The 14,335-nt window shown below is 40.7% G+C and overlaps 2 long non-coding RNA genes across 3 annotated transcripts in view; one reads left to right on the forward strand and one right to left on the reverse strand.

The window, feature by feature from the left end:
• Positions 1–14,335, reverse strand: part of LOC125417642 (uncharacterized) — a 49,706-nt gene that overhangs the window by 31,797 nt on the left and 3,574 nt on the right. The gene's annotated exons all lie outside the window — the stretch shown is intronic.
• LOC146891957 (uncharacterized) overlaps positions 4,438–14,335 on the forward strand; it is a 39,890-nt gene continuing 29,992 nt past the window's right edge. Inside the window, exon 1 of the long non-coding RNA XR_015005068.2 lies at positions 4,438–4,578. This is a non-coding gene — a long non-coding RNA (uncharacterized LOC146891957). The remainder of the gene's footprint in view (positions 4,579–14,335) is intronic.

Below are 14,335 nucleotides of genomic sequence, written 5' to 3' on the forward strand. Positions count from 1 at the left end.
TTCATGGAAAATCAACCTATAATTAAATGGATAGGAAACACAGAAAGATTTAAATTATAAATTTGAGTTCCACAGTCTTGAGATGAAAAAAGTTAGGGGGGAAAAAAACATGACAAATTATTCCATTAGAATTCTAGACCTTTTCAATTTCTCTTTTAAATTCATGGCAAATCAAGTAAGCTGACACATTAGTCACTGGAAAAGGATAATTTATATGGTATAGAAGCATCTCAGGAGCATTTTACCCCAAACCCTTTTCAACTTTGCATTATTTGTGGTTTAACGCAAATACATAATTCACTCATCGGCTGATTCATCTGTCCTTTCTCCCCATTCTCTACCATCTTAGCACGACATACTGTCATATAGAGACCGAAGATACATGCTGTTCCCCCCGGGTCACACTCTAATCAGGGTGACAACCAAGTCAACAAAGGACAAAAACACATTGAAGTAAGTGCTGTAAAAGAAATAAGGTTAATTGTATTAACCCTGGGTACACAAGTTATAGGTTGCACATTTGAAAAAACAGCTCCTTTGTAGTCTAGTATCCCCAGATGCTTCTTGTCTCTCTCTGTTGCTTAGTCCATTATGATGTTAACTGAGATGTTCTATTAAGTTTTCCCTACCATAGTGGATTCAACCACCTGAAACCATGGGCAAAAATAAATCCTAATCCTTCCTCTTTAAATTGTCGCCGGTTAGTATTTTGACAAAGCAAGGCAAAAATAACTAAGACAGACCTCTGACATAGTTTCTCAAAATATACTAATTTGGGCTATCTTCTAATACAATGGTGTTAGGACAGTGGGACCATGACACACCTGCTCAGGATTCCTATGTAAGCGTTCTAGAGATCCACGTCTCCCTTGTCTCTCTTCTCCTAGCCTAGTGTGACGGGCTCACATGAGATCACTTCTCCCATCTGATTTTAGTATCAGAAAACACACGCAGTGTCCTACATCCTAGGGTAGTACACAGGCTCCATCACTTAATAAACAGTATCCGGGGCACAGTTAAAAAAGAACATGGTGAGTAGATGATGACACTGTGGCCATCTTTGAAAAACACAGTCTGCTGTGCTCATTTTCCTATTGAATTGCAAGAACTGACTATTGGGAATTGATTTTTCCTCCATTATCTAATAATCTGGCCATTAGAGGCAAAACCATTGACTTCGAAACTAATTAAATATTTAGCTCTCTCTCTCTCTCTCTCTCTCTCTCTCACACACACACACACACACACACACACACACACACACACACACACACACACTCTGCAGGAAAAGAGAGTCCTTAGATCTGCTTCTACTTCATGAGTGCTGAGATTAGAAACACACACCACTTCCAGAGCTTTTATTACATGCATTCTGAGGTTTATGCCCAGATTCTCATGCTTCTATCACAAGCACATTACTGTACTATGCCACCAGCCCATGGCTGACTTTTTAGTAGCTACTATTTGATGAATGAATGAAACTCTCCTGAGAACCTTGTTCTAGATTCCCCTTGTGAGGCCAAGTACTGTTTTGTGAAGGTTTTTGTGAGAGCAAAGCATACAGGCAGATGCAAGGCTTCTTCTGCCAGAAGTCATCTCAAGCCACTCTTTGGATTCCTTATTTAAGTTTCCTTGATCCTATACCAACACTCAGGGCTTTAAAGAGGAACAGTAAGAGACGGAAGTCAAACAGGAGAGTGCTAATGAGGCTAGCACTGAGCTAAGATGATTAAAGAAAGGATGGGGAAGGAGAAGCACCGATAATCTAAATGAAAGATGGTCACATTCCACTATCTTCTCAAAGTTTGACCTTTGCTTCATCTATAGAATATCAGGTTTAACTACTTCCCATTCCCCTTTCAAAGTTCTCCTTTCTAGTTGATAATCAGAAATATAACTTCCAGGATAAACAGAAACTAACAGTCCCAGGTTATTTTAATCTAATTCTCTGAAATAATGTTTCATAGACTTGATGTAGTTTTACAAAAAAAAACCCAAAATCTCCTTTCCACATTTCCAAGTATGTCCATTCTTACTTCTTTTTTTTCATTCTTATTTCTTAAGACATTTTGTATTTGTTGAGACTAAGCTGCTCCCACAAAAGACCTACGAATGCAAAGCTTCAGCTCTGATAAATGATATAGTCAACAAAACAGAGTGCACTGGTTCCTGACCGAGAAACACATTTGAATGTTGGAATGGGTGACTGGGTTGAAGCATCCACAGGCCTTAAAGTCAAGAAAGGATATTCATGTAAAAACATTCTTGCTCACTCATGGTGCAAAGGGAGGTCGATTTTTGTGGGTTTGAGACTAGCTGGTCTACATAGTGAGTTCTAGGACAAGATTACATAGGGAGAACCTGCCAATCAATCAATCAATCAATCAATAAGGAAGCCATGACTTGTTCTCTTCTGTAGAGTTTTGACTGGTAAAAATTTGGTTTTCAGAAAGAAATATACATCACTGATTATATGATTTCTTATTGTTTGATTTGAATCTATAAAGTATGCCACATGCTGACAGGTTGGGGGGGGCAACATATTAGTCTCTCTTTTTCCCTTTATCATGAATAGATTTTATAAAACATACCTTATCTGTCTTTAAAATTCATCAGTGTTAGTATTTATTCTATTCAGGAAAAGTCCTTTACTGTGGTTTGAATGTATCCACCAAAAAGTTCAGGTGGTAAACATTGAATTCCCGTAAGTCACAACCAAATGGCATTTGAAGGCAGGGACTTTCAGATGTAACTAGGGTTAGAAAAGGTAGGCTCCCCATGATGTCACTACTGACTGTAAAAGATGAGGAACAATGTTCCAAGCTAGTAAACCCACTTCCCCTCGATTTGGAATGCCATCTGCCTCTAAGGTGACTACAAGAAGCCCCTCAGGAGACACCAAGCAAATGTGGGCTTTATGTCCTTTGACCTTCCCAATCTCCAAACCAAAAGCCAAATAACCCTTTACTCTCTAAACTACTCAGGCTATTGTACTCGTTTACGGGAACTGAAAATAGACTCACATATACTTTTATAAACTTGAAGCATTGCTGTTTTTATGGTGTGTCACAGAGATTAAGGAGGCTTCGTGTGCCCCGAGAAAGCTTTCCACTGTGTAAACAGTAGCCTAGGAGAAAGCAGAAATTGAAACGAAGCATAGTGTTCCTAAACAGCGATAGCAAACGAGGTCTATAAACGCATCAACTAGCATTTCTGAAACATCGTAAAAAAGGGAGTGTCTGGGTTACTTGGGAGCAAGAAGAAACACAGAACAGCACCAGGTCTTGGTAGGACATAGTCTATGTGGAGACAATTAAAGTTGTCTTGATCTGGGACGCCATAGGTGTTGAAGGTGAACTTAATACATCTGTGCTGGTCAAGCAGAGGAAAAGTAGAAGCTGCTGTTGAAACGCCACTCACAAAAGCTATCCAGGTGAGGCTGGACTGATGCTTCTCATCAGGACCCTGACAAAGCATCTGAGCTCTGTCTATGCCAGACTGAGAACAGACTAGCCATTGCTGCTTTCTCTTGAGAACCTTAAGCTTTACACAGACGTAGAGATGAACGGGGGTAAACAGTTGCCTTGGTCCATAAAGTAGTCTTCCACGAACGGGAGGTCTCAAGTATGATTTCCGGCACCGATGAGAAAATGTCATGGTGAGAGACTGCACTTGCAATCCCAGCCTTGGAAAAGCAAGTTAGGAGGATCCCTGGGGGTTACTGAAAAGAAACAAGTTAGACATCTCCTGAGATGGGACATCTGAGACTGACCTCTGGCCTCCACATGCACATTTATACATACACATACACACACACACACACACACACACACACACACACACACGAGGGATGGTATTAAAGCAGTTTTCATTAGAAAAGAAAACTTAAGCAATTCTTTGAAAATCCTCCAAACTCGACAAATGTTATAGCAATTTCTTTCTCTTTGCTTTGCTACTAAATGATCATAGTATTTAAAGCTTAGTCTAGTGGGCAGGCAATTTATCTCTCTGATTATTTGACTTCACAATAAAACAATGGGGCTTTAAACTGTTATAAGCAGACATGATGAGGACATGAGCTCTTATTTTGGAATGATCCAGATGATCTGAGTCTAACTCAAGCTCTCTCCCTAACTGTATGACACAGGGCAACTTACTAACTCTCTTGAACTTGAGTACTCCATTCATAACCTAAAGATAATAAAAGCTCCCTTTGTAACTGTCTTAAGAACTAAAGACACCCATACATCAAAACACTTTGTAAAATAGGAGGCCCCAGGCAAGTGTTCTCCACGTTCTGTAACTGGACTGACTTTTACATTCAAGGTCATCTGTTAGGTGTCAAAGGTGAGGCCAATAACACCAGATCACTCTGACTAACACATTGAAAAGAATCATATTTAATTGCAACCTCAGTTAAGGGGAAGTCATCCAATTTAATCAGACTGTCTCTACAGAAATTCTCCAAGCGAGAACTAGTTCTAGGAGAGGCAGAAAACTTAAACGCTGAAACAGACTGAGTAGATGATGCCCTGAGATTTGAAAGCTGAAAGTAAAAGGAGTCCAAAGAGCATGCAGGTAAGCAACCTAAGAGTAGTCAGAAGGTGCATCGCCCTTGGGAGGGAGACTGCAGGGAGCACTGGAGGCTGTAGGAGAACGAGGAGGTACTGTGAAGGTTTACTCTGTCACTTTTCACATAGGCGAACTTTGAAATCAATCTTACTTAATTCCTGATATTTGAATGATGAGATAGACTCTAGATGTGAATACAAATTCTTTATTTTGGGAATTAAGAGAGTTGGTAGACTATTTGCCCAGTATGCAGAAAACTCTATGTCTGCTCTGCAGCAAGCACCAGCAGGCACAAATTTGGTGGTGGTGGTGGTGGGGGGGTTGTAGTGTGTTCTTGTAAAGCCAACCTGTAATGGGTGGAGACAGGAGAATCCAAAGTTCACAGTTATCCTCAGCTACAAAGGGAGTTCAAGGATAGCCTAGGCTCAATGAGACCCTGCATCAAAGAAGAAAGAGGTAGAGAGAGAGAGAGGCCAAGATAGAGAGACAGAGACAGATAAGAGATGGAAGGAAGAAGGAGGAAGGAAAGATGGACATACCAACAACAGAAAAACTAAGATCAGTTTTGGACATGAACTCATATTTACACTGAAATAAATCTGGTACCAATAGTAGAGTTTGTAAGACAAGTGTGGATTCAGATTTGTTTGTGGACTTGGATTCTCCAAAAGTGAGAAAGAAGCCATGAGCTGAGCATGCAAGAGTTGGAGCTGAGTTGGTGCCATGTTCACTAAAATGGAGTCAGTTGTGTGGAATATGGGTGTTCTGAGGCTATCAGAGACAGAAGTCATAAGAAAACCAAAAGCCCAAGTCGAGCCCTGGTCATTTATGGGAAATGACCTCTGATACCATCTTTCCTTCTATGAAAATGACCTTTTCCCCCACCTTCCCCACAACAACTTGCTAAACATTTCTCAAGTCATTAATGCATCAATATGAAACTGATACCTGTCACTCTCCCCAGCGTCCACAATACTAAGGGAGTTTGGACAATAGATGAGTATAGAGCAATGCATGTTGATGGTCATATTCATCGAAGATCAGCCGAGCCACTGTGACCCCCGACTCTCCCAAAGAAATGAATGTGCAGCCGAGTTCTGCTATCTTTACAACAATGTATTCACGATGCTTCCGATAACAAAGGGAACAGTGTGCACAAAAATAAACAGCGCTATAAAACAAAATTAAATCCTACAGACAGAAAGATTAAGTTTGATTATGGAAAAAATACTGGCTTACTCAGAGAATGACAATTTTAATCTGTTTCTTTTTTCCTCTATATTTTATTTACCTATTGTTTTTTGGAGGTGATGCTAGAGATTGGACCCCAAATCCAGGACCTTTCACATGATAGGCACTCTAAAACTGAAACATTCCAAGGGAGATTCCTCGCTGTTTATGCCAATATCTTAGAAATGACACTAAATAAAGCGGTGAAAATAGAGTCTGTCGATCTGTGTTGTACTTGTACACAGGGCTGGCCTATGTGCAGGAAAAAAAGAAGCAACGCTAGCAGTGTTAATAATACATGGATTGTTTTGGGCATTTTTCTCTATTGTAATTACATATTGCAGGTTTGAAACATTCAAACTAACTCTTTTTATCTAAACCACTGAAAGTACAGTCATTGCTTCTGTTAGCATTTTCAGCCAAGATGAGCTGTGGGTACAGAAGTAAAAGAGAAATGGGGAGGCTTACAGGAAAAAAAAAAGCATTCTTTCAGTTGGCAAGTAGATATTTGCAATTATAAAAATGATGTAAAGACACAAACATGAGTGGGAAAGATGGCACAGAGATGTTTTCTACACCCACATTTTTTTACATACCCTCTAAAAATTCTGTAACTCCTGTTTTACTGCCTCAAACATATCTTAATACTACTATTGGACTTATGTCAGGCTAACAAAGGCACTAGTTAAGTACACAGAATAACCAGATGTTCAAATTGATTCACTTAATTTAGCTACACGTGTTTATGAAGAGGCTACTATATATGGCAGGCACAGTAATAAACTTAGGGAATCCCTGACCACCCATGGTCATCTATGATCTTGCTCACAGTCAGTTTTTCCTTCTGCCTGCATTACAAACCTTCTTATCTAATTCTTTATGAGTCAAGCTTGGCTTGAGGAACAAGACTGTTTATGTCTGTGTTCAGCCATTGGTGGAGTACCATTGTGCAGATTGGAGAGTTGGTAGGTAAAGTCAGAATGGAAGTGATATGCAGATGTTGTGAAGAATGTGGGGAGGTTAGCTCATGCCTGGGAAACTTTAAGCTTTGAAGCCTCGTCAGTCCTAACCTGACACTGGCATCTGAGACTCAACATGACCAGGAAATTCTCCTAGAGAGAAGACTATCTGTGGCTTCACTGGAACTTCCCCTTCTGCTCTGAAGGCCTTGGAGTGGCTGGAGAGGGTGGAAAACAAATGCAATGAACGTGAGGCTGCATTCTGCAAAGCCCTTTGAGGCTGTGATAATGATCTGGTAATAATGGCTTCCCACCAAGTAATTCAAGGTATTTCACAGTTTGTCTGGTTTAACCAGTTAGGGTTGAGGAGAAGTACACCCTTCAGTGAGGTGAGGCATCTTGGAATGAGGCCTGGCCTTTACTGATAAGCAAAGTGGGGATGTGTCCTCCACCCCCATGAGGGTCTTTGCACACATCAGCCAGCCCGCATGAGTCACTTTCAACCCAAATTATATGCTCAAAAAGAAACCCTCAGCATGTATTCTCATTCCTCACCTGTTGCCAGAATCTGTCATTGAAAGCGAGCGAAGGGTATTTACGTTTTTAATCACAGTACTCCATATCTTAGTGTTCAAATTCTGTCCTGGTTCATCTGAGGCCTGCACGGAGCTCCCTGTGACGTCAGTAATAAGTCACCTATTTATCTCTACCCCCGCAGCTGCTGATCTGAAAGCAGAAATTTTAAGAGAAAGAGCATTAGAAATTCATCGCTTTCTTGTGTGTACAATTAGTAAGAGGAACAACCCAGAAAGAGGTGGAAAGGCAGAGGGAAAGTCCTCTGAGACACCTGGGTTTATGTAACTAACTCACTCACTCGGTCTAGGAATTCAATGGAAAAGTTAGAAATGCCTCCCGCACATCAGATCAATGTTTTTATAATCAGAAATGTTCTCAGTGCTAACACACACCTTCAGTTAAAGACTGCCGCAGCGAGTTACCAAGGGATAACAGGTCCAGACTCCGAGTTAACAAAACATTACCTCATCCACAAACAACTCCATTAACTGTTCAGACCCTAAGGTCAAAAATCCTTTTTCTAAGTTTCTGGAAGTTTCTCCACTTTCAAAGCAATTACAGACGTGACCTTTCTGTCTCCCTAAGAGCAGACAGCTCAAGGCAACTTTGTCCTAATCAATATAAGGAGAGAATCTCAGGACTTCTTTAGGATGTCTGAACAAAGAGGAACAGTGTAATTTAAGAAAAACACGAATTCAGACTTACATGGAGATAAATTTGAAGGGAAAACACTCAGCAAGTGTTTGTGATGAAGGAAAGAAACTTCTAGAAGCTAAGAGAAAATGGAAGCATGGAAATAAGACAGTTTGAAGGCATGAGCAATTTTTGGATGATTTGGGCATGACTCCCGTCAATTTAGAGGCAGAGAAACAAAAGTCATCTTCCACTTAGTTCAGATATCATGCCTTCCTTCTCTTCATAGTTAGAGCTCTGTCCAGACATCCTCTAATACAAAAGGAAAACAGTAATGACAGAGAAGGATACTGGGCCACAGTAGGGATAATCACATCAGGAGTTGATGCTGATATCATGGGGATGAATCAAAAACAAACAAACAAGCAAACAAAACAGCAATCCACCTGTTGAATGAATGCTTATCTGAGGGTAGCGTGGACACCATTTGTTGGAATGTAGTCATATAGATAAAGTGGCCGCCATATAGATAAGGTGGCCTGGTTCAACTTCTCCTATCTCTCCAAGAGAAACTGATTGTTGGGTAGCTTCAAACGAAAGAAGAAAGCTGAAGGATGAGCAGAGTCCAGACTGTCTCATGCATGTGGTGTTCTTCTTCTGAGTAGGTACCAGACAGATAAGGAAGATGGGCAGCAACTTGGAGTAGACGTTTCGTTTCTTTGAACTATGTTTAATTGCAGAAAAGAACCTAATCTGCCTGCAAGGATCAGTCTGCTTGGGCTAATTCAAAGGTCTTCTAAAGATGAGCCCATAAGGACCTCCTGCAAAGCTGGGTCATTTCTCTAAAGAGTTCTATAACCATAAAAAGACTAACAAGCAAACAAAGGTGTGGTGTGTACAGCTTTAATCCCAGCAAACAAGAGGCAGAGGCAGGTTGTTCTTCCTGAGTTCCAGATCAGCCAAGGCTACACAGTGAGATCCTACTTCAAAATAAAAACAAGACAAGAAGAAGCAGAGGAGTCAAGGTCACTTCAATGTCCCTAGGTGTGAGAGGGAAAAAAAATAGATCTTTAGAGAACTAAATGATCCGAATGATTCAAAAAAAAGTATGCTAAGTATGCTCAGATATTATTTCATTGGAGATAATCTGACTGGACATATTAACTTTAAAGGGAGCAGAACTAAGTGGAAGAAATCTTTCCTTTAAAAGACACAGAGTTTGCATTCAGTCTTCTGTATAAAACTATCAGCATTGTTTTGTGTGTGTGTGTGTGTGTGTGTGTGTGCGCGCGCGCGCGCGCGCGCGCACACACGCGTGCACGCACATACAAGTGTGCACATGTACACGCAGATGTTTGTGGAGGAGGCCAGGAGTCCATGTCACCTGTTTCCCCCATTTGTTCTCTTGTGAGCCTTGGTCTGTCACTAAACCCAGTAAATCCAGAGCTTACTTCTTTATTTGGGTTGGTTGGCCAGCAAGCCCCAGTGGTCCTGTGATTTCCACCTACTTCCCACTTCCACCCACATTGGAACCACAGGCACACTCGTGACCTGAATGCAGGTCATTTTACAAATGAGATGGTCCAGCCCTTCTGATACCATTTATCTAAGTATAAGAGTCTCAAGAATATTAACATGACAACCTTGTAGACATGTGAAAGAGATGCTGTTGGCTTCCTTTTTCTTGCCTTCTTTACTTACTCACAAAATACTGTAACTTTGAGAGTTCTACTTTCACTTCCCTCCCTAAACATATCCCATTGATTTCATCCCCTGCTTTCTTCTGAAAAGCCACAGGTTGATTTTAATCCCCCCCTTTCCTTGTGACGTCATTCCTTTTCCCTTGCACTTTGCTGTCTTCATGCTTCACAGGAGAAACATTTTTATCTCAGGGACAGGGAAGTCTATTGACTTCTCCTTATCCTCATTATTGCTAACCCTTTCTTTACCTAATGGTTTCTTTGTTGTTGTTTCCTTGTTATTGCTTGTTTGTTTGTTTTCCTTGTGGGCATTGAGACATTTTTCTATTTCGATCCTCAATTCCATATTCCCTTTAAGCAATACTATGCACCCATGGTTTCTGCCCCAGCAACCCCTCAACACCTCTGCCAAGTCCGGTCAGTTTCGCTTCCTTTCCAGGGCACCAGCTCCAAACACTGTTTCCAGTTCTCCAGCGAGAGCCTATTCTCACCTTCAGTCCACTACCCTGGTGGTTTCCACGTTGCTCTTTCCTGGACTCAACGTATTTGGAATTCCCCGACATTATGATACCCTCCATTTCTCTATATTTAGTGTGCCTGCACATTAGAATCACACCTCCAATTTTTAGTAATCTTTGTAAGGAATAGCGAGAATGTTTTTGTAAGACAATCAGTTCTGTGAACAAAAGAAGATTCTTCTGAAGCCACGTTTTTACATCAATAGTGCTGCCTCCCTTTCAGTCTTTCTAAGCCATGAGCCAAAGTTGCATCCCTTAGTCAAAACACTATTAATTGATTCCAGTTAACACAAAAGTGACATTCTAGTTTTTATTCTGTATCGGACTTGCCTAATTTATCATTGTTATCTCGCCAATGTTTTGAAAGGTGAACAATGGCTGAGTCATATAATCCTATGAAAGCAAAGTATCTCTGTGTTTGAGAAGTTGGCCTCAGACAGGAATGGTCTTTGCTGTGCTGGTTATCAACCTCCTGCCTCAGAACTGCATCCTGCCTTTTACCTTCAGCTCTGCAAAGCTGGAGGCAGGACTCTGCAAACTGCATCCAGTAAAATCTTCCTAAGCAGGGGACACTAGAAAGATGCTGCAAACTGGACGGGGACTCTAGTTCCTGCTTGCGGTCTGTAAATTTCCTGTTGACTTCCTGTTTCGATGAGCGTCACGCTAGTGAAGATGCACTGGAGGCCAACCCTTCTCTAGGGCAGGATTCGGCTCCAATTGTCCTGATTTGTAGCAAACCATTTTCCCCTGGCACCTGAATTCATCCAAGGATGCTATGCTGTGGTCCCTTTGTCATGTCTGGGAATGTCACAGATGCACCAGTCCAGTGTCTGAGCTCTTCATGCTGACTGCTAAGTCTTTCATGGCAGCTGCTGCATCGTTGTTCAGTTCTTTTGATGATTTATAGCTGTACTTTAATGCATGTCCACAAAGCTCTGTCTCCTTGCTGATTTCCCGATTATCATCGCCCATTGTACATAAACTATATGTGATTGGTGTTCCCAAGATTCACTTTTCCCTCTGTATCATACAGCCATGGTGGACATGGAAACAAGGCCATGTATGCTAGATAAATATTAACTCTAAATTTGTATGTTGTGACTCAAACAGTAGTTCCCTCTGCAGGAGAAAGAGGATGGATGGAATCACTAAATCCCAGAAAGAAAGCAGAAGGGAAAACTGAGATCATAGAACCTCACCCCCATGAGTCATAGCAAAGTTTTACAAAGCGAAATGTAGTTGAATAGCAAGCAACATGAAGGTCCTCATAAAAAGCCGAACCAAAATCTAAATGTTTGGTACTAAAATTAACAGGAAAAAGGAAAAAAAACAGCAGAAGCAAAGTTTTCAGACACTTCCCTGAAGTAAAGCATGACCTGAGATGGAGAGATGCTGTCTAGAGAACTATGGAATGACGGAGCATGAGATTGGAAAGGACTTATGGGGGAGAGAGATGGAATCAACAGCATTCTAGAGCCAAAAGATACCTCTTAAAAATAAAAAGAAAGAAAGAAAATGTTAAGGTTTGACAGTGTGAAATAAATATATTTGTCATGCTTCAATTAATTTATCAGAGCCCTAATTCTCAATGTAGCTGTATTCGGAGACAAACATTTTTGTAATAAAGGCTAAATGAGGTCCGATGGGCGGGGCCCAGATCAAATAATTAGTGTCCTTGAAAGAAGAGACAAGAGAGAGCTTGATTTTTCTCCTCCATGTTGAGGACCCTCTTAGGAATGCAGTCTTTAAACTTGGCGGTGGCGGTACACCTTTAATCCCAACACTTGGAAAGCAGAAGCAGGCAGATCTCTGTGAGTTCGAGGCCAGCCTGGACTACAGAGTGAGTTACAGCACAGTCATTACACAGAGAAACCCTGTCTCAAGAAACAAAAAAGAATGCAGTCATTAATAATTAAGGAAGAATGCTTTCATCAGAAACCTAAAGGAAGTTTTAAGCTTGTATTTACAGACTCCAAAACTGTGAGAAATGAATTGTTCTTGTTTAAAACACCCAGCCTGTGATGTCTTGTTGTGGCAATCAAGCCTTCTAGGATCACCGGAAAACAGGTTTTGTCACAGCTCTGTTTATATGGCTAAAGAGTGTGCTTAAACATTGTTTCCTAACCAGTTCTTACAGACACTGTCTTCAAATTCTTGATCTTCACAAATCTTATCAAACAGATGCTACCTGACTTTGATACTAAGCCTTCTGTAAAGTCTAGAATCTTAGCATGAAATTGAAAATTTAGGCTAGCTGATCATTTGCAAATATTATAAGATCAAACCAACTAAGCGTACAATTTTGGTTAAAAAAAGTAAGAAAATCGACTCATAAAAATTAAAACACTTAGAAATGATCGTAAGGCTACTATAGCGAATAGTGCTGTTCTAAAGTTCATTGTTTTACTATGCATAAATTATTGTGCTTAAGACATGCTTTTGCATATGCTTATTCTTATAGTATCCTGTGTGTGTAGGTGTGTGCTTATATATGTGACTGTGTCAGAGAACAGGAGCTGATGTCTTTCTTGATTGTTCTCCACGTTAATTTTTTAGAACATAGTCTCTCACTGAATATGGAGTCACCAACTTGACTAGAATGGCTAGCTAGAGGCCTCTGGGCATCCTCCTGTTTCTACCTCCCCCGAGCAGGATCACAGGCTTGCTCTGCTCTACCTTCATTTTTACACAGCTTCTAGAGGATTAAATTCAGGTCCTTATGGCTGTGCTGCAAGAACCATCTCCCCAGCCATCACTTGCTTCTTGAAAACGGTCATTATAATATCTTCAGTGCCAGGATAACTTAAAACATTCCTCCCGTGGAGCTTCTCCAGCTCTTGGGAGTTCTTTTTAGCTTTTACTGAGTAGATCTGCATTTTTTCTGCTTTCAAGTGGGATGGGAGAGGAGGGAAGAAGAAATGATAAGCTAATAATGCAAGGCACAGAGAAATTAAGTAAATTTCTGAAGCTCAAACTATTTTAAAAGGATTGAGTGTGAGTTTGCAACTGAGGAGTATGACATTCTAGTTAGCTTCTTAATCATCCTCCCAGACTCTGGGAGGGCTGTTCGGTTGTTCTGGTGTTGCTCTGTATCTTTGCCACACATGATATGGTATCACGGTACTACAATTTATCTTTACGCAGGGAAGATACTATGAATGCCACATTGCATGAATAAACTCTGGAAATCATCCAAAAGACTGGGAAATCTCCTTTTGCGTCTTCCTTCAAGTGTGCTCTGAACCATTATTACAGTGGGCTAAGAGTCCACTGTACCAGGGAGAACCATCTAATCTAGACAATGTGTGTCTTAGACGATTTGAAAGAGTAGTTCAGTTTCCTTAAACCAACTTTGCTGTTTCTCTCTCTCATTGTTCTGTGAAACACAGCATTCACGCCAAGGCGTCAACACTATCAGTTGTACTGTGAGATAAGATTAGCTTTGTGTGTGCCTTTATGTGTACTTGTATGTACACATGTATGCCTGTAAGGGTGTAGATAAACATTAGGTATCATTCTTCAGGGGCTTAAAACCTTCTGTTTTTGAGACACGGTTTTCATTGGCCGATTTCACAAGGCTAATAGGGCAGTGAAGCCCAGAAACCTGCCTGTCTCCACCTCACCAGTGTGAGATGGTAAGTACATGCTACCATACCCAGGTTTCCACATGCGTTCCACAGTTTGAACTCAGGTCCTCCTTATTGCATGACCAGCACTTTACCAACTGAACGATCACCTGAGCCTTAATTTTAGTCGATATGAACCAGAGAGAAATATACATATTCATTTGTAAATGTCTGTCATGGGCGTAACTATTTTTATTCTTCCTTGAGGTGCCCCAATCCTCTATATACTATTCATTGAGCAGAGCACATTGAGAATTATAATTTTGCACTGGAAGTTCAATATAGAATAGTTCAAACACTGTTTGCACCACATATTCCAATGCACTGTGTACATTGTTCTGCAAGTACCTAAAACTATTATTTATGAAAGCTCTGTCTGTCTGTGGGTCACATCCACAGAAATTAATAGAGATTAACACCCTTGAAATCTGACTTGTCATAAACAATCACGTGCCACTGCCAGGAGTAATATACCCATTACTTATTGAGCACAAGGAATGAACTGGGTAGTAGCCTACATA

This window comes from Myodes glareolus, chromosome 14 (genome assembly GCF_982192425.1).
Source record: "Myodes glareolus chromosome 14, mMyoGla1.1, whole genome shotgun sequence".
In the NCBI taxonomy this organism is placed as follows: Eukaryota; Metazoa; Chordata; class Mammalia; order Rodentia; family Cricetidae; genus Myodes; species Myodes glareolus.